Here is a 20,622-nt window from a genome sequence, read left to right as displayed (position 1 = left end):
TAATGAAGATGTTGAACTAAACCAGCCCCAGCACCAATCCCTGTGGCATTCCGCTTATTACCGGCTGCAAATTAGACATCGAGCCATTGATCACTACCCATTGAGCCCGATGATCTAGCCAGCTTTCTATCCATCTGATAGTCCATTCATCCAACCCATACTTCTTTAACTTGCTGATAAGAATACTGAGACCGTATCAAAAACTTTTCTGAAGTCAAGGTATGTTACGTCCACCGCTTTCCCCACATCCACAGAGTCAGTCATCTCATCATAGAAGGCAATCAGGTTGGTTAGACATGACTTGGCCTTGGTGAATCCTTACTGACTGTTGCTGATCATCTGCCTCTCTTCCAGGTGCCCCAAAATGGATATTGGCTCAGCTGTCTCCGGTGATCAGAGGCAGAGAGACAGTGATCCCAGAGACAGAGTCCCAGGTAACCAGATCCCAAAACATTCACGTCAAAACCAACACCTTAAAGTTTACCTAACCAGCAACTAGAGCAGATCTCTGAACACCTGACATGCTTTCTGCATGAAGTGCCACAAACAAACTCAGTTATTTTCCGCAACAGGCACATTTCGCACCATCCTCAGTCCCCAAACAATCTGAATTGTCTAGGCCCATGTAGGTGGCATTGCAACAAAGGCACAATGATGGTAGCAAAGCCTGCCACTGAAAGAGAAGAATGCACTTTCATGCCAAGCATAGGCAATAAAATGCAGCTTGGTAATGTTGCCACTCAGACATATAATAGTAGATGAGGATCCACCAAGACCTAGGTTACGGACCCAAGTATCAAATGGCAGGCACGCTCCCATAGATCAAGGTGAAGACTACAATTCTCATCCATTCTTCTTCTCGTTTCTCTCTAGCATTAAGTCTTCTCCAGGTTAAACTTCATGTAGTTACCCCTCATTCAAGCCACAATCCAACTGAATTAGATCCAGTTAAATTACTGAATCTCAGCAGCTGTGTCAGATGAGTTGGAAACAAAGCCCGGTATCATCAGCATCCTGAAGGCACTGTTACCTATGCCCCCTCAGTCTCATATACAAGCCAGCAGGATGGAACCTTGTAAGAGGCAGGTGGGCAACTGCCAAGAATAACCCGCAGAATCTCTCAACTACCCCAATGGTTATATGAATATGTAACATGCCAGCTGTGTGTATGTGCTGTACCTCTCTAGTGACCAATGTATTATATACCTAAAAATCACACACACACACACACACACACACACAGAGGAAAAAGAATAAACACAACACAAGTAACTGTAATAGGGTGACCATATGTCCCAATTTTATAGGGACAGTTCTGATATTTAGGGCTTTGTCTTTTATCGGTGCCTATCACTCTCCACTCCATCCCAATTTTGCTCTCTGGTCACCCTAAATTGTGATCCAGGGCTGTCTAAACACCATGGTGCTCTGATGACATTGTAACCATGAGAATGAAGCCAAAGAACTATTTTTCCTTCATTTTCTCTAAAAACCGGAACCTTACAAAAAATAAACACACAGAAGGGAGAGGGGGGAGTTGTGTCTGATTTCAATAAAACCATGTTTTTCTTGTTAAAAAGACTATTTTCTGTAAAGTGCTACATAAAGTTGTGGTTATTTGTTTAACTGTTGTTATTTACTGCTCGTATAGCACCGAAAATGTGCTAGCTGCTTTACAGGCAAATATGAAGACAAGGTCTCTTCCCCAAGAGTGTATGAGTTCTGGTATTTAACTGTCAGAGAATTCTGTATTTGGATTGGTCCCCTGAAAGCATTTTCAGATGCATTCGTGTGAAATGAAAATTAAGGAAACTTGGTGATATCCACAGAATAAAACGAAAAGCAGAAAAGATAGGACGCACAAACGTGCATGTACCCCTGCCTTGGGATTCTGACAACTTACTCAAGCTTAGCTCTCGTTGGCCTTGTCTACACGGGTGCTGCTTGTGACATGGACACTGTGGAAAGTGGGAGATATTTAGTGACAAGAGAGCATGGAAAGGATGATGGACAGCATAGAATTAGAATCCTCTGATGCCTATGCATAGTCTTCGCTCACGAAGAGACATTAGCATCCTTTCCCTGTATATTACAGCCCTGGTTCAGGAAAGCACTTAAGTATGTGCTCAACTCTGAGCACAAAAATGATCTGTTCTGAATTAGCTGCCACTATAGGCCAGTGGATACTGTGCCTCCTGTCTTCATGTGATCAAACTCCCTGGAGCTGTCCCCTTCCTTCATGCATTTCCCAGCCTCCTGGGCTGGTATCGGTCATTAGGTTTGTCTGTCTGGTTCAGAGATCCAGCAGCCCCCTTTTCAAACTTTCACTTTTCCATCCCCCAGAGAACAAGCCTGGAGAGGACTCTGCCTCTGGCTGCTGGGCTGTGGGAATGAGAGAAGAAAGCCATGGAAAGTCCTCATGTGAAGTCCAGCCTTTGCTGAGTATCCATACAACGTAGGATGTACCGTTTCCCTACAAGGCGCATCAAAAATTGCACCAAAGGTGCTGGGATCCAGCAGACCTTTTTTATGGATGTCTTCAGCCTCTTCTGTCTCTCCTCTGAGATCAATGCTGTGATTATCATATATGATTGTCTGTACTGAAGATAGCTAACTCTTCTCCCTGTTTATCTTCAAGGGTCTGTCCACACTGCGCAGCTGGCTCGTGCCAGCTGACTCAGGTTCACGGGGCGCAGGCTGCGGGGCTGTTTAATGGTAGTGGAGACATTCTGGCTTGGCCTGCAGTCTGAACTCTGGGACCCTCCCACCTTGCAGGGTCCTAGATCCCGGGCTCCAGCCTGAACATCTATTCTGCAATTAAACAATCCCGCAGCCCAAGACCCACAAGTCCAAGTCAGCTGCCTTGGGGCAGTTGCAGGTTTTTAATTGCAATGTAGCCAGACCCCAAAGGTCTGTTGTATGCCAGCTGTTGCTGTGACACAATTGTTGTATGGCTCTGTGGACCTGCTGTGCTATAGAATTACTTGGGTAACTCTGCATATAAAGTTTTCCTTATAGCTCTTGCTTTATTAAATATTGAGGGAGCTATTACCTTTTAGCTATGTCAGTGTGGTTGTGTTTATTATTTATAACTTGGTATATTTCTTATGAATTTTATTCCACGCTCACATATCTGCTGGTCTCGTGACCTGCCTTTTTCAATCACTCTTTAGGTGGTGAATCTGCCTGTCACAGGAATGCATGCAAAATCCCCAGGAAATCGCTATCTTGGCTCCATCGGATATTTTATAAAAATAAGTAAATCAATTGAATAAGTGAATTTAGAGCTCGAGAAGCCAAAGGACTAATAGCATTGGTCCAAGCCACGGGTAGTGAGGATGGGGGGTGGGCAATTTAAGGGGCATACCACTGCCTTAAAACAGGCCTTCAATCCCATGCTACCTAACCTCAGCAGCAAGCCATCGGGGGACTTGTTGTTTGAAAGGACACCTTGAGGCTACCACAGAGCATGCTGGGAAAGAAGACTTGCCATATAAACCCATCTCTCCTTTGTACCAGGGAGAGAACCAGAGAGAGAGCAGTGACTGCTGGTGGAGCCCTGAGGAGCCTGGCCAGACGGCTTAGAGACAGCAAGCAAAAAATGGGGAATAAGACACCCCAGGCAGGGAGTTCATTTGTTTTGGGGACTTTCTTTGAGTTTTTCCATCCTAGGTGAAGGAAGTGCATCTGCTTCCTTTCCAGCCCAGGGATGTTACTTGTGCCAGAAGGGAGGAGTAACATCCCTTCTTTCATCCACTCCCTTTGCATTGAGAAGGGAGTGTGTTATACATTGGCAGACAACATGAAACCACTCAGTGAGGGTCCAGCAACATGCTGCTTAGTTCGGACCTCCTTTTGTTGCTTGTTTGACCATGTCTGTATTCCAGCGCTTCTGCACAAGCTCCCTTGGAACCGCCTATGCTAACTCTTCCAACAATAATGATGTCAGATGACTCACTGCTCTAAGAACTCCCTCTAAGCAGCCATAGAAAAATCTTTAAGCAAGCAGTGATTTGCAGCGCCCAATCTGAGACACCTTAAAGGGGCCTAATTTTTCAGCCAGTGCTGAGCATCCACTCTCTGAAACTCATGCTGCTTTAGGGCATCTCAAGTTACTTTTGACAATCTTGGTCCATGTGTCTGTTTGCATTATTTTATCAGGCAGTACTCTACAGAACAGCTCCCAAGAGATCCACAAGCACGGATACATCAAATGTTCCCCTGTGCCGTATTTTTCACTTTTTAATCTACATTACCACAATCTGAATTCTCTGCTTTTGGCTCCTCCCACTGTAGGCTCCAGCTCACCCTGCATCCTGTGCACTCTTCCAGGTAGGGGAAGCAGGCCTAAGCTTATTCTTCATGAATGCCTTATCTTTCCCCTGGCTTTTGGGTACATGTCCTGTATTGTGGCAGTGACCTGGCTGGGTCTGAGTTACTGGCAATTCTGATTAGCCTGCAGGTGTCCCTGTTGAGCTACATCAGGTTAACTCTCTCCCTTGTGTCCCAGCATGTAACCTGAAAGCCATTCCTCCTCCAGCCCTGCTATTCAGGAAGCAAGACATTATCTTTGTATATAAGCCCGACTTGGCACAACTACTCTAGCTAACAGAGCTAGCCATGGAGGGGCATGTGTGCTGCAATACCTGTGAATAACAGGGCTGAGACAAAAGCCTCTTGCTTTGATTGTCATGTGTTTTGAACCCTTAGGGTACTTCTTCACTGCCATATATGGGAAAATTAACAGTGAGATTCCCATCAATGGGAATCATATGGCTAACGTCATGTGCATCATTTTGAAAATGTACCCGGATGTTATTTTAACTTCGGTCTTTCGTTTCCAGTTTAATATTTGCACAGTATATTGAAAACATTACATAGGAACTGGGGAAGAAATTAAATGAGGAAACTACTTGTAAATCATTCTCTCACAATTAGCCTTGTGTAGGCACAGAAATGGAAGCAGACATGGTAATTTTGGAAAGACTTGTTTTAGCTCTCTCTGAAGAATGCCAGTGTTATGATCACACTTCCTTGTGTACAATTAACACTCTTCTACACAACTTCCCCTGCGCAGCAGAACTCACTCAGAAGTGTCTTTCAGCCACACAAACTTCCACTTTGCAGCCCTTTATCTTCTGATAAATTGTGTAGGTTGTACATTCTCCAGTCCAAAGAGCATGGCTCCGATCCTTGCGCCTAGATGCAGGCTCACAGCTCAGCAAGGTACTTATGCACATGTCTAACTTTAAGCAGGAGAGCAACAGGACTATTCACATGCTCAGGCACCTTGCTGCCCTGATTGCACTGTTGCAGCAGCTGAAAGGGAACTAAAATTTCTCCTAAAGAGGCAGCTCAAGGATTCCTGTGATGGAGAGGAATCCCTGGATGGTATAAATCCAGCATATACGCATCTTGATGGCACCTGGGCCCCTGCTTTATATAGGAGTGTGTTGGGCAGGCCAGGAGGAAGAAATGAGAGGATGGGGCAAGGTGGCAACTGCTGCAGTTGAGTGATGCTGGTGCAGCAGAAATAGTCGCTAATGAACCACTCCACATAGTGTAAATGAAAGCGGCCCAGTGGTTGCTTCTTATCTTTGCCTCTCCACCACCCAGAGCTCAATACAGCTGAGGATAAAGGCCCGTGATGCTAAATAAGTGTTTAACAAATAATAATATGGGTAGCAGGAAATAAGCAACTAGTCTATCCATAAAGCCAACCCAATGCAAACACTATTTCAAAGCCCGCAAAGGCTCTAAGGACCCAATTCAAAGCCCATTGAAAATTAGTGGGGAATACTCACATTGGCTTCAGTGGGTTTTGGATTGTGCCCTGAAGCTACTGCTGCAAGTCAGACTATTTGCACATCTGCCTTTCTACAATATTTATTTTAAGTGTTTTTGCTGTATTAAAATCTGAATTAAGTTCATAGCTAATTTATTCTGTAGCTTAGTTAAGATGCAGACCATCTCTACAGGTGGGTGAGATTAATACACTCTCTTTCCTCATCACTAGCTATTTTTAATCATCTGGGGGAGGGGAGAAAGGTTAGCATGGCCTTGGGAATAGCTCTCTACCTCCTGCATTGAACTCAAACACAAAGCAGAAGCAGATATCAATGCTAGTAGAACATCAGCCGCCCTGGCTTTTTCTCTCCAAGAAATGATTCTCAGCCAGCTGAATTCAGTTACTTTTGTACACAGGAAGTGTATCTCATAATAATTGAAGTCTTCCCAAATATTTGGGAGGAAGAAATGACTACACACATAGAAAATGTGCTTCTATTTAATCAGAGATTTTCAGCACGGGTTTTAATAAAACTCTGTTTTCCATATCATCCCACAATAAAGGGTTTGACACTGTTCTTCCTTCATATAGCCTTAAGGGCTACAGACTCCTTGAGGAGGCAATATTTATTCATTATTTACCATGGAGTAAGGTTCAGCAGACCTAGGTTTTATTCATTACTCTGCTACTAGCCTGCTAGATGATTTTAGGCAAGTTATTCTGGTCTGATTTTTTGACTGAAGTCAGCGTCACTCCATCAAAGTCAACGTCAATTTATACTAGCTGAGAATTTGATCCTTAACCTTCTGTACCTCAGTTTTCTCATCTGCATAATGAAGACAATATTTAACTCCACTGCAAAGTGCTTTGAGATCTATGAAGAAAAGGCACTATCAGAGGTATGTGATATTTATTAGAACCATTTTTCTGCCCTGGGAAAAGACTTCAGATATTTTTCACTAAAAAGGAAAATCTATTCAATAATGTAAGAAGTGATTAATTTATTTTAAAAACTTGATTGTAAGATCATTATATTTTAAAGGGGATATTTAAATGGTGATACTGTATTTTTAATTTGTAAGTTCTGTTAAACATTAACTGATACATAATTACCTTAATGTGATTATCAGCATGAGGCAATGGGAAGTAACTGAATTTTTTATTTTAAGGGTTTCAGATCCTCCCAATGTCTTCTCAACTTCCTCACAAATGGCTTTGTTGGTCCATGTGAATAGGCAGTGCAGAACATACCCATTGTCTGTCTTGGGAGCAAAGGGCCTGAGTCTCATTTATGCTAAGGGTGGAATGTCAGAAGGGGAAGTGGGATTCACCAGGACTTGCTCTCCTAAATCACTTAGGCACTTTTAAAAATCCCACCTTATAAAAAGCTCCTTTGGGAGTGAATTAGGGTTATTGACTCCCAATTAAAGGCTCCTTTACCTTGACAGAGCAGTGTAAAAGGGACTCAAGCCCAATGTATAGCTTTGGAACACACACAGCTTCTGCAAATCTCATGGTCTCAATCTTTTAACACACACACACACACACACACACACACACACACACACACCCACCCACCCACCCTCTAAATCTTGCTGCAGTGTTGTTAGCACTGTTAAAATCACCGCTTTGGGTCTGACTAAATCCCTGGGCAACTGAACATCTTACAGCTAGGTACTGAATGAGGTAGATATACTGACTTTTCGCACTGAAATCCCATTGGCATCAGAAAAGCATTTGGTCCATTGACTATCTTGACCACAGTGGTAGGCTGTGTTATAGAAGACACTTACCCTATGTAGCTATGTCTAAACCCATGTCAGCACGTAGAGCACGCACACATACCCCAGCATGGGTATAAACATCAGTGAAGACAGTGAGGAACTGCTTAGATGAGCAGAGCGCCCTACACACCTGAACCCCTAGAGTATATACTCTACACAGGGTCTCTACTCACCAAAGCCATGCCTCCAATATCTGTGCTACTATTTGTAGCAGTGGAGGCTTTCCCTGCTGCCGGAGCCTTTCCCCACTGTCAGAGCTTTTCACTGGGGCCTGTAGCTACAACTGCAGCACCTGTGCTCTAGACACTGCAGTAACTGTAGACATAGCTTTAGGCACAGGCTACTTAAGTGCCTGTGTAACCCTGGATGTATTTAGCCAGTTAATGCTAAATACTACCAAAGCTAGTCAATGGGGCTACCCCATGCTTAAAGTTAAGCAATTACTTAAGCACCTTGCTGAATCAGGGTCTGAAAGAGTTAACCTCAGCCTCCCTGTCCCTAGAGGGATTGCAAATTATGTGATACTTTTCAATTAACAGGGATACCACCTTTTCATGGAATTACCATTCTGCACAGTATGGGACTGATCCAAAGCCCACTGAGATCAGAAGTTTTTCCATTGATTTCAGTGGGGTCTGAAATCTGCTGTTGTACATTGCACCAGAATGGTAAATGCGATCATCATGAAGCTACACAAACAGGCCAAGCTCCTAGAATGCATACTGAGATAGTATTCTGATTGATTTCAGTGTTTTTATTCGTTGCTCAGATGTTGAACTACTTCAAACACGGAAAGGATTTTTGTTCCTTAGGTTTATTCTTACACTAAACCACAGAAATAGGAACCCCAAGATTTGTAACAAACAAAATAAGATGTAGCCAGCAGTACAAAAATAAAATGAATTCACCATTTTTCTTTAAACATCGCTCTCCTTCCCCCCCCAAAATAAAAACACTTACTTCTTCCACAGCCCTCCTAAGAAGAGACGTCTTGCAGCATTCTCGGCAGATCAGACTATTCTGAACCAGTGTATATTAGTAAACACAAGCTACATTTAGTGTCAGTTTCTTAGAGATTGTAAGTTTTCCAGGGCAGAGACCACTTTTTGGCTCTGTGTCTGTACAGCTCCTAGCACAATGGAGTCCTGGTCTATGACTGGGAGTCCTAGGCACTGCCACAATACCCAAAAATAAGCTAAAGTTGCAGCAGCCTGCAGGACACACTTCATCCACCCCAAACTTTACAAGCACAGTAATAAGAAGTTAAGGGGAAGGACACTGAAGGATGAGCACAGGGGGTTAGCTGGTGTTCAGGGACTCCCTTCTGAAGGGGATTGAGGCATCCATCTGCCAGCCTTGACATGATGTCCCCCAGAACTGTGCTGTGTGCTTGGAGCCCACATCCAAGATATTACTGAAAGGTTGCCAACACTCTTCTGTCCCTCTGACCACTACCCCATGTTGCTCATCAACATAGGTACCAATGATACTGCCAGGTCTGACCCTGAGTAGATCAGCAATGACCACAGGACTCTGGGAGCGAGGGGGAAACGTTTGGGGTGCATCTTGTATTCTTGTTCATCTCCCAGTTGAGGGTAAGGGCTCACGCGGGGACATGCGCATCCTGGAGATGCATGCATGGCTGCACAGATTGTGTCTACGGGAGGAGGCTGAAGCCTTTGACTATGGGAAGCTGTTCTGGGAAGAAGGACTGATGGGAAGAGAGAGGATCCACCTGATCAAGAAAGATAAGATTATCTTCATGCACCAACTCACCAATCTAGCAAGGAGGGCTTTAAACTAGGTTCAAAGGGGAGGACATGTCACAAAAGTCCACAGGTGAGCATAAAACAATGTGACCTTAACATAGTGCTAGATGTTGGGAGGACATGGAAAATTACAGTAAGGTCATAGGACCAACAAGAGGAAAATCAGTGGGAAAATCTGCTCAGTATATTAGATGTCTAAACACAAATATAAGGAGCATGGGGGGAAAATAGGAAGAACTGGAAGTATTAGTACACAAGCTAAATTATGACTTAACTGGCATCACAGAGATTTGGTGGGATAACTCTCATGACTGGATTATTGGTACAGAAGGATATAGCTTCTTCAGAAAGGACAACAAGGGGAAAAAGGGAGGAGGTGTTGCATTATACATCAATAACATGTACACTTGTTGTGAGGCCCAGAAGTCGGTGAGAGGCAGACTAGTTGAAAGTCTTCAGGTAAGGATAAAAAGTAAAAAATAAAGGCAAAGTCATGGTGAAGTCTACTACACACAATCAAATCAGCAAGAGGAAGTGGATGAGGCATTTCTAGAACAAAAAAAAAACCACAAATATCCCAGACCTGGTAGCAATAGGGGATGTTAACTACCCAGGCATCTGTTGGAAAAGTAATACGGCAAAACACAAATTTTCCAATAAGTTCTTGGAATGTTATAAGGACAACTTTTGTTACCGAAAGTGGAAGAGAAACCAAGGAGGCAGCTATTTTAGATTGATTCTGACCAACAGGGAGGAACTGTTGCAAATCTGAAGAGGGAAGGCACATTAGGTGAAAGTGAGCATGAAATGATAGATTTCATGATTGTAAGGAAAGGAAGGAATGAGAGCAGCAGAATAAGGGAGATGGACTTCACAAAGCAGATGTTAGCAAATTCAGAGGACTGGTAGGTAATGTTCCATAGGAAGAAAATCTCAGGGGTTCAGGAGAGCTGTCAGTTTCTCAAGGAGATCATATTAAAGTCACAACTGCAAACTATCCTAATGCAAAGGAAAGACAGGATGAATATGATTGGGGTATGAAACAACTTCCATGGGAAGAAAATTAAAAAGACTGGTACTGTTCAGCTTAGAAGAGATGATTAAGGGGGAATATGATAGAGGTCTATAAAATCATGAATGGTGTAGAGAAAGTGAATAGGAAAATGTTATTTAGCCTTCACATAACAAGGAACCAGGGGTCACCCAATGAAATTAATAGGCAGCATGTTTAAAACATACATAACAAAGTACTTCTTCACAAAACACCCAGTCAACCTGTAGCACTCATTGCCAGGAGATATTTCCAAGGCCAAAAGTATAACTGGGTTTAAAAAACAATTAGATAAGTTCATGGAGAATAGGTACATCAGTGGTTATTATATAAGATGGTCAGAGATGCAACCTAATGCTCTGGGTTTCCCTGAGCCTCTGGCTCTCAGAAGCTGGGACTGGATGACAATTATCACTTGATAATTCTCCTGTTCTGTTCATTCCCATTGAAGCATCTGGTAGTGGCCACTGTTGGGCTAGATGGACCATTGGTCTGATGCAGTATGGCCATTCTTATGTTCTAAATATTAATGGGCTAATACGGCTCCATGAGGTACTCCCTGATGACCTGAAAAATCAACAAGGAATCCTACAAAAAGTGGAAACGTGGACAGATTACTAATGAGGAGTACAAAAGAATAGCATAAGCGTGTAGGGACAAAAGTCAGAAAGGCTAAGGCACAAAATAAGTTACACCTAGCAAGGGACATAAAAAAACTCTTCTTATTGCCTTTTAACTACAATAGGAGCAAGAGAAAGATGAAAGAAAGTCCTCATTGATGACATCAAGCAGGCTAAGGTATTTAACGCTTATTTTGCATTAGTCTTCACTAGAGAGGTTAATGGAGACCAGATGCTTAACATAATTAATGTTAACAACAAGGGGAAGAGGAACACAAGCCAGAATAGGAAAAGGACAGGTTAAGGAATATTTAGATAAGTTAGATGCATTCAAGTCATCATTCTAAAATTCATTCTAAGATATTTAAGGAAGTAATTGAAGCAATCTCAGAACCGTTAGCAATTATTTTCAAGAACACATGGAGGATGGATGAGGTCTGAGAGGACTGGAGAAAGGCAAACATAGCACCTATCTTTAAAAAGTGGAACAAAGACTACCCGGGGAATTATACAGTAGTCAGCCTAACTTCAATATCTGGAGAGATACTGGACCATATTATTAAACAGTCAATTTGTAAGTACCTAGAGGAAAGTAGGGTCATAAGCAATGGTCAACACTGATTTGTCAAAAACAAATCATGCCAAACTAATGTAATTTTCTTCTTTGACAGGCTTACTGAAATAGTGGATAAGGGGGGAAGCAGTAGACATGATGAATCTTGATTTTAGTAAGGCTTTTGCCACAGACCCACATAACATTCTCATAAGAACACAATGGAAATGTGGTCTAAATGGAATTACTGTAAGGTGGGTGCACAACTGGTTGAAAGACCATACTCACAAAGTCGTTATCAATGGTTCATTGTCAGACTGGGAGGGCATATCTAGTGGAGTCCCCCAGGTGTCTGTCCTGGGTCTAGTACTATTCAATATTTTCATTACTGGCTTGGAATGCACAGTACGTTTACAAAATTTGTGGATAACAGGAAGAGGAGAGGAGTTGCATGTAATTTGGAGGACAGGATTAGAATTCAAAATGACCTTGACAAATTAGAGAATTGGTCTGAAGTCAACAAGATGAAATTCAATAAAGACAACTGCAAAGGAAGAAAAACTCAAATGAACAGCTACAAAACGGGACACAACTGGCTAGGTGGTAATACTGCTGAAAAGGTCTGGGGGTTAGAGTGGATCACAAATTGAATGACTGTCAACAATGTGCAGCAGTTGCAAGCAATGTTAATACCATTTGGGGATGTATTAACAGAAGTGTCATATGTAAGACTCAGGAGGTAATTGTCCTGCTTTACTCATCACTGGTGAGGCCTCAGCTGGAGTAGTGTGTCCAATTCTGGGTGCCGCACTTTAGGAAAGATGTGGACAAACTGGAGAGAGTTCTAAGGAGAGCAACAAAAATGATCAAAGGTTTAGAAAGTTTTACCTTTGAAATAAGGTTAAAAAAATTGGGCATGTTTAGTTTTGAGAAAAGATGACTGAGGGGGGGACCTGATAACACAGTCTTTGAACACATTAACAGCTGTTATAAAAAGAAAGATGACCAATTGTTCTCCATGTCCACTGAAGACAGGACATGAAATAATTGGCTTAATCTGCAACAAGGGGGGAATTTATGTTAGATATTAGGAAAACCTCTCTAACTAGTAAAGTATTGGGATAGGTTACCCAGAGAGGTTGTGGAATCCCCATCACTGGAGGTTTTAAAGAACAGGTTGGACATACAGCTGCCAGGGATCGTCTACGTTTACTTGGTCCTGCCTCAAAGCAGGGAGTTAAACTTGAGGACCTTTCAAAGTTCCTTGCAGCCCTACATTTGTATTATTTTGGGATATCTTTCCACCTTCCTATGACCAACAGCACTGTTGCTTATTCACTCCAACTCTCCATAAGGCTTTTACTTCCATCTCCAACAGATATTAAAAACAATACATTATCCCAATTTCAACAAACCTGTGCAAAACATTAAGTGACCTCCAAATGCTTTGATATAAACAGATCAGCACATCTGACTGCCCCACCTGCTATGCATTTGGGAAACGATTCTGCCTTAATGCAGATGAGCTCACTGTTAAGTTTTGCATTAGAGTGTGAGTTTGATGATGTTGAGGTATGTATTGCTGTATAGTACCATCTGTACTGGAGGAATATATTTTTTGGATACTGCTGTACCATAATACACTGTGTACAGAATGAAGCAGAGAGATTGGAGTGTATTCTGGTTTGTGTGAGAGTGACTCCAGAGTTTACTATCACAGCTGATAAGGCTGAAAGCCCATGACTTGTAAGGTAATTAACAGTTTGCATGGAAACAAGTTTGCAGTAAATCTCTCTCGACTCACCACCCCCTGGAGTTGAGTATGTGACACTCTGCTAAAAATGAGAAATACAGGACAGAATCTCTCAACACAGTTTGTTCTGCATAATGTCAACTGGGAAAGCTCATTTCTATGTGTTGCCTAAAATAAACCCCTGCACTGCCCTGCCATGCACACACAGTGTTCTTCTGAAAAGGCTCCCAATGAACTGGAAAAGAAAAAAAATCAAACAAAACAACAGGGGTGAAGGAAAGGTGCACTCAAAGGAACTTAAAGGCGCATCTCCAGACAAAGGAATGCCCATGTAAGGATAGTTTTCCTCTCCCTCCTTTATACTGAAGGATGTTCTAGCCATCTTAGGGAAAAGAAACAAGTCTGTCTCTGAATGACTATTATTTTAATAGCAGACCTTTCAGTTATTTGAAATTTTGTTAGCATTTTTGGCTTGCCTATTAGAAAGGATTCTTTTCCTGGCCTTTACCGGGCTCTTGTGTAACAGGAACTATTAAAATTTGTTTGAAGTTCTTATTTTAAAAAATGGTGCCGGTAGCAGGAATGAAAGGTGAAGTGACTATTAAAAATGGAAAGTCAAAGAGACAAAATGTAAGGGATATACTCAATCTACCTTCCTCTTGAAACAAAAATTCTTACCCCCTTCCAGCACCAAAACATTTACATATATCACCATCAGTACTGCTTGCTAACTGCCCTTTGGTTGCCTTTGACACTGAAAAAGACAGAGAGAGACTGATCCTAAAAAGGCATTTTATGAAAGACAGTGTGGCCTTGTGGTTAGCACAGTACACTGGGACTTTGGAAACCCAGGTTCTGTTTCTAGCTCTGTCACCAGCCTGCTAAGTGACTTAAGGCAAGTCACTTCTCATTTATAAAATGGGACGAACGAAACTGACTTTCTTTGTAAAGCACTTTGAGATCTATTGATGAAAGCTAGCTATTATTAGGGGTAACTTCATGCACACAGGAAGTCTCATTGAAGTCAACTGTGCTATGCTCATGCTTCAAGTTAAGCATGTGCTTTGTCAAGTCAATGCCTAAGTGCCTATGGGCAAGAGCCCTCATCTCTCTTGCATGTCTAAAGTATCATACATTCTCCTGAAGGTAAAGAATGGTCAACACGTTGGGCAGCTTCAATTTTGGGTTCTCATCCACTTGGCACAGCAACTGGGTGCACAGCCCATCAAGGGAATGTTTAAAGGCAATTAAATTCATTACTTTGAATTCTTTTTACAATCAGTGCATATGTGAAAAAAGTTTTACTTACAGTGGGGATTGTAACATCCCACCACCACCACTCAGGGGAAAAAGGGGGGGGGGGGACGACTTTCAGCGGCGGCAGCGGGGGAGGACTTTTGGTGGTGGATTACAGGGGATTACATGGGGGGAACAATGCCCTCGGCCGAAACCCTGCCGCCGTTTGCCCCTTTTCGGCGGCAGAGTTTCGCGGGGGGGGAGGGGGGAGACACTTTCGGCGGCGCGGTACGGCTCACGTACCACCCAGCCTTCTTCGAAGTACCACCGGTGGTACACGTACCACTGGTTGAGAACCGCTGGCCTACAGCAAACATTCCTTCTGCTTCCCACAGCCATAGTACAGAATTGCTACCCTGGAAGAGGGTTCCTGGGTTGTCCAGAGATGTAGGAACACTTGCGTGACTGACACGGGTAAATGATGAGCTGGGGAGGCCAGGAAGCTGAAAGGAAGCAAGAGGCATCCATGAAGATGTCTCTTAACTCTAGTAGACCACAGATGGGTCTTGGGAGAACTCTGGGTAGAAACCCACACCCTCCTGACAGAAGAATTCAGAGGAAACCATGTGACGGGTTCAAACGGTTTGGAGATTTGATCTTGATTAAGCAACCACAATCTTCAGATGTTTCCATATCTCTTAAATGTATAAAGTCAGCTGGGCAAACAATCTCTGCTACATAATCTTCAGTCCTTCTTGCTTCTGTCAGTAGTATGAGACCAGTGAGCTAGATTCTCTCTTGCCCTGCATCTTGATTAGCTATTTACAGCAGTGTAAAGTGGATGTATTTTCACTCGAGGCCAGATTCAATTTTAATTTATCATTATTTCACACCCCATGTAAGTCCATTGACTTCAATGGTGTGAGAAGAGAACCAGGCTTTGCCACTCTGCTGATTTGTGTGTCTTACACTCACATTGCACAAACTTTGCACTGGTGTAAATGAGTGCACAAACTGTATCACAGAACCTCTGTTTTTCCGCTTGCAGTCCAGGACAAAGTTCAGGCATGTCTGACAACAAAAAATAATGTAAATAAAAAAAATTCACACTTTTTTTTTTAAACTCAAAAGGTTAAATTTCAGGCAAGAGTTCAGGCTGACTATGTGTGAAGAAGGGGTGGCGGTGTTAATCGAAAGGTTGCTGATTTTGAGTCCAGATACCATCTTAAAAGGACTCACACGTAATTCAGTAATGCATGTAGGGGTTATCTGGCCAATAGGATTTGCTGTCTGGTTAGGGTTAGGTGTTAAGTATGGTCTTTGAATAAAGGCTAGTGAATAATGCACTAAACCACCTACATATACTTTGCCTCGGGAGCTTATTCAGTTTGCTTTTAATTGAAATCTATCTGTGCAGTGGCACAGACATATTCTTTAGGGAAAAGCTATTTAAGCCAGTTTGAGGTACGTTTTGATGGGAGGCAAAATAAAGAAAGATGAAACTGGCCCTTGTGTGTAGTTTCAGCTAGCTAATCGCAAAATCCCAAGTCAAGTTGTCATTGACATTAAATAATGCAAAGACAAGCTGTTCCAAAGCTGGAAAAGGATCTAATATTCTACCAGTGATACTCAGAGATGGAAGCTTAGTCCTTTTCATATCTGCAAGGAGTCTGTTCATTAACTTTAGACTGTGTCAAAACTTTTTCATAAGATTTCCCACCAGTGCTATAACCAGTTCAACTCTGGTGTACATCAGCCTTGACATTTTAACCACTGTGTTATCTAACTTTACTCAGAGCACATCTAGAGGAAATGGTGGTTAAAATGGCAGCACCTATTAACGTTCTAACTACACTAGGGCCTGGTCTACACTGGTGTCTTAATTCGAATTAAAGTCCCTTAATTCGAATTAATTACTCCCGCGTCTACACTTGCACATTGTTAATTCGAATTAAGGAGCCTTTAAAATCGAATTAATAAAACCACCTCTGCAAGTGGATTAGCGCCTGACGCACATCAGTTAATTCGCATTAGTGAGAGTGTGGACGCAATGGGACTTAATTCAAATTAATTGGCCTCCAGACTGTATCCCATGATACCCCATTTCAGTACCCTCCCCCAAAGCAGCCCCTGGAAGATTTAAATCTTCATTTCCTGCGGTGAATGGGTTTAAAATCCAAGCTGCGATCACCCCCCGACACATACAACAAGCCCTTTGCAGTTTTTGTCTCTTCACCTCCCCGCACGGTGAATGCGTTTTAAATGCCAGCAGGGAGAGGAAATTCTTTGCTACATTGTTTCAGTGGCCAATCATGGAAATTGATACTTTCTTAAGAGTTTATTCACAGTGCTACATGTGGATACATTATATCATGCTTTCCATCAGTGAAATGGAAACATTTATATCACTGTATTAATATACTAACTGACTCCATTGTTATTTATCTTACATTCTACAGACACCTGTAGAATCAAAATCAAAGGCAAGCAATATACAGGGGATGGTAGGGGGAGCATAAAAGGCAAACAGCATACAGGTGGGGGACTTGGTTTGGTGGAGGGAAAAATCAAAGGCAAGCAATATACAGGGTGTGGTGGGGGAGATCATAAATGGCAAACAGCATACAGTTCTAAAGTAATCCAGGATAAGCTGTGATGTATTTGTCACAGTCAAATGAGAGCGTAGTTCAGCTGGCTTCATGTGCCTGCAGCAATGGCAATCGGAGGAGTAAAAAAACAACATGAAAATCCTTTTCCTGTTTGTTTGGGGGTGGGGGAAGAGGATGGGGGAAGCAGCGCTGCATCCTGGGATGACGACACTTGTCACAGCAGCCTCTATGGTTAGTTGCACTGTGGGATAGCTTCCCACATTGCACTGCTTTCTAATTTGAATTAAGGCTGGCCTGTGTGGACACAAGAAACCAGCACAAACACTGTAGTGTGGACAGTCTGCAGTGCTTTCTATAAATTGCTTTCTGTAATTCGAATTAAGCTAATTCAAATTAGCGCTGCAGTGTAGACAGAGCCTAGTACTCCACCTCCTGCTAGCATCAGCAAAACTGCAGCAGTGGAAAATTTCAGGGTGGAATTATCAAAAATACCTCTCTCTTCTCCCAGGGAAGTCAACGGTAAAATTTCCTACAGACTCAGACCAACAGTGCTTTTGAAAATCCCCTGTTTAAAGTCTCCTCTAGACTAGGCAATACACAAGATCAAGAATGAAAAACTAAACACTCTCTGAAGAAATATACAATCAAAGCCCAACTACACTAAGATTGCCCTTATTACCGTAACATGAATTCAAATCTGGCAATTCACAGCTCTACTACAGCAAGTGGCAAATTCTCTCATAGACCTTGGAAGGGAAGGGAAGGGAATCATTGTAAAGCAGCAGCCTGGTCAACAGCTTATTACTGTTTGTGTGAGAAAACTACCTCTCTGCAAAATTACCCAGTGAAGCCACACCAGAGTGGAAACAACCAGAGGCTTCTATCAGACACTTTAATTCATGAACTCATTATATTCTCACTTGAAAAAGGCAACAAAAAGCCCTCAGCATTATCTAGCTACACAATGCAGGAACGGTCTCTCAAGAAGACCAGTCCAAACGATAAAGCCCTATATTTGTGGACTGTTTTACACCTAAGAGCGGGTGCAACTGTCATTAAAATAAAGCAGTCTGCAATCCAAACTAAACATGTCCTTATGGAAAATGCTCACACTGCAGTCATCGAAAATCAGTCTGAGTGTTGCCAGCTCTTGTAATTTTATTATGAGTCTCACTATGTGCAGTGCTTTTCTTAAAGCCCCAGCTCCTGGAGGCATATGATTAGAGGAGACTCTTTAAAGAGGACCAGTGACATACAGACCAATCAACCTAACCTCAATACCTTGAAAGATACTGGAACAAATTATTAACCAATCAATTTGTAAGCATATAGAAGATAATAGGGTTATAAGGAATAGCCAGCATGGATTTATCAAAAACAAATCATGCCAAACCAATTTCCTTCTTTGATAGAGTTACTGGAATAGGGGATGGGGGGAAGGGGGAGGGAAGAATTAAGCAGCAAACTTGATATATCTTGATTTTTTTTAAAGCTTTTACATAGTCCCACATGACATTCTCATAAGAAAACTAGGGAAATGAGGTCTAGATGAAATTACAGTAAGGTGGGTATATAACTGGCTGAAAGACATACTCAAAGAGCAATTATACATGGTTCACTGTCAAGCTAGGAAGGCATATCTATCCTGGATCCAGTACTATTTAACATTTTCATTAATGACTTGGATAATGGAGTGGAGCATATGCTTATAAAATTCACAGATGACATCAAGATGGGCAGGGTTGCAAGCAGTTTGGAGGGCTGGATTAGAATTTAAAATGACCTTGATAAATTTGAGAACTGCTCTGAAATCAACAAGATGAAATTCAATAACAAAAAGTATGAAATACTACACTTAGGAAGAAAAACCTCAAATAAACAGCTACAAAATGGGGAATAGCTGGCTAGGTGGTAGTACTGCAGAAAAGGATTGAGGGTTATAGTGGATCACAAATGAAATATGAGTCAACAATGTGACGCAGTTGCAAAATAGGCTAATATTCTAGGACATATTAATAAGCGTATCATATATAAGACCAGGGAGGTATTTGTCCCACTTTACTCGGGACTGGTGAGTACTGTGTTCAGTTTGAGGCCCCACTCTTTAGCAAAAATGTTAACAAATTAGAAAGAGTCCAGAAGAGAGCAACAAAAATGACAAAAGGTTTAGAAAATCTGATTTGAGGACAAGTTAAAAAAACTGTTTAGTCTTGAGAAAAGAAGACTGGGGGGGACCTGATAAGTCTCCGAATTTGTTAAGTCCACGGCTATAAAGAGGATGGTGATCAATTGTTCTCCATGACCACTGAAGGTAGGACAAGAAGTAATTGGATTAATCCACAGCAAGGGAGATTTAGGTTAGGTATTTAGAAAAGTCTTTCTAGCTATAAGGATAGTTCTGCACTGCAAGGGTGTTTGTGGAATCCCCATCACTGGAGGTTTTTAATAACAGGTTAGACAAATATCTCTCAGGGATGGTCCAGTCACACTTGGCCTGACTCAGGGCTAGACTAGATGATGTCTCAAAGTCCCTTCCAGCCCAACATTTTTATGATTTTGTAATCTTGGCTATCATTAAAAAAAATTATGTTTCAAGTCCTCACAGGTACACAGAGAAGTTTGAAAGTATAATCTAAAAGCAACCAAAAGGCTCAGAAACCACAAGACAAATAGAAAGAACCTCAAGTTTGTTTTCTTTAAAATTTCATGACGTTGAAGTTAATCTTGTGATTTTTGGGGGCCTGGCACATGATTTTTGACAGGTATCTGTGCAGCACGGAGAGGTTCAAGTGACACAGATCCTTGAAAGAGATTTTATTTTTCCTTTACACAATTTTTCTAGCTACAAATGTGTATAGGCTCCCTATTTAGAAAGCTGAAGACAGAGATGAAACAGAATAAACAAGGTGGCCTGGGGCAGATCACTGCCTGAAAAGCATGAAACCACTAAGAGAAATCAATAATGGAGGAAAAGAGGGGTCATGGCTACAGGGTTACCTGTCCCCAGCCCATCCTGGTATCTCTCTGAGAGCACACCTTCTAGCCTATACCTCTTCTGGAGTGGCATTCTACGATTCTCCCATTCTTAGGCCAGACTTGGCCTACAGCTCCCTATGTATCAACTGTACTTACCGAACAGATCCCACAGCACGCGGTACCTGTGGTTCTTCCCTTCAGGAGTCTGTGACCACAGGCGAAGAGTGACCAGATGGAACAAGCCATGATGGAACAAGAGAATTTTTTGAAAACCGGATCCCTTTAAACTATTTTAATTTGGGCTTGTAACTGGGTGCACTCACACCCGCTCCTTGCTGTATTAGCACCCCCTATTGAAGGTCACTCCAGCAATTTCTCTGCCTGATAACTTGTCCAGTGACTCAGTCCCCCAGCTAGGTCACAGTTTTTAGTCCACTCCTATGGGAAACACAGTTGTCTACACCGAAAAGCCCCAAAAATGTC

The 20,622-nt window shown here is 42.2% G+C and overlaps 1 protein-coding gene across 1 annotated transcript in view; it reads right to left on the bottom strand.

Annotated features, from left to right (window-relative positions):
* SLC24A3 (solute carrier family 24 member 3) overlaps positions 1–20,421 on the bottom strand; it is a 329,684-nt gene extending 309,263 nt beyond the window's left edge. The window contains exon 1 of the mRNA XM_067532815.1: positions 20,296–20,421. The gene's annotated coding sequence lies outside the window, so the exon portion shown is untranslated. The remainder of the gene's footprint in view (positions 1–20,295) is intronic.
* Positions 20,422–20,622: the final 201 nt, after the last annotated feature.

This window comes from Emydura macquarii, unplaced genomic scaffold (genome assembly GCF_026122565.2).
Source record: "Emydura macquarii macquarii isolate MOO-44397 ecotype Brisbane River unplaced genomic scaffold, CSIRO-AGI_Emac_v2 contig_3305, whole genome shotgun sequence".
NCBI lineage: Eukaryota > Metazoa > Chordata > Testudines > Chelidae > Emydura > Emydura macquarii.
The sequence above is the reverse complement of the archived record's forward strand: the minus strand, read 5'-3'. Positions and strand labels throughout refer to the sequence as shown.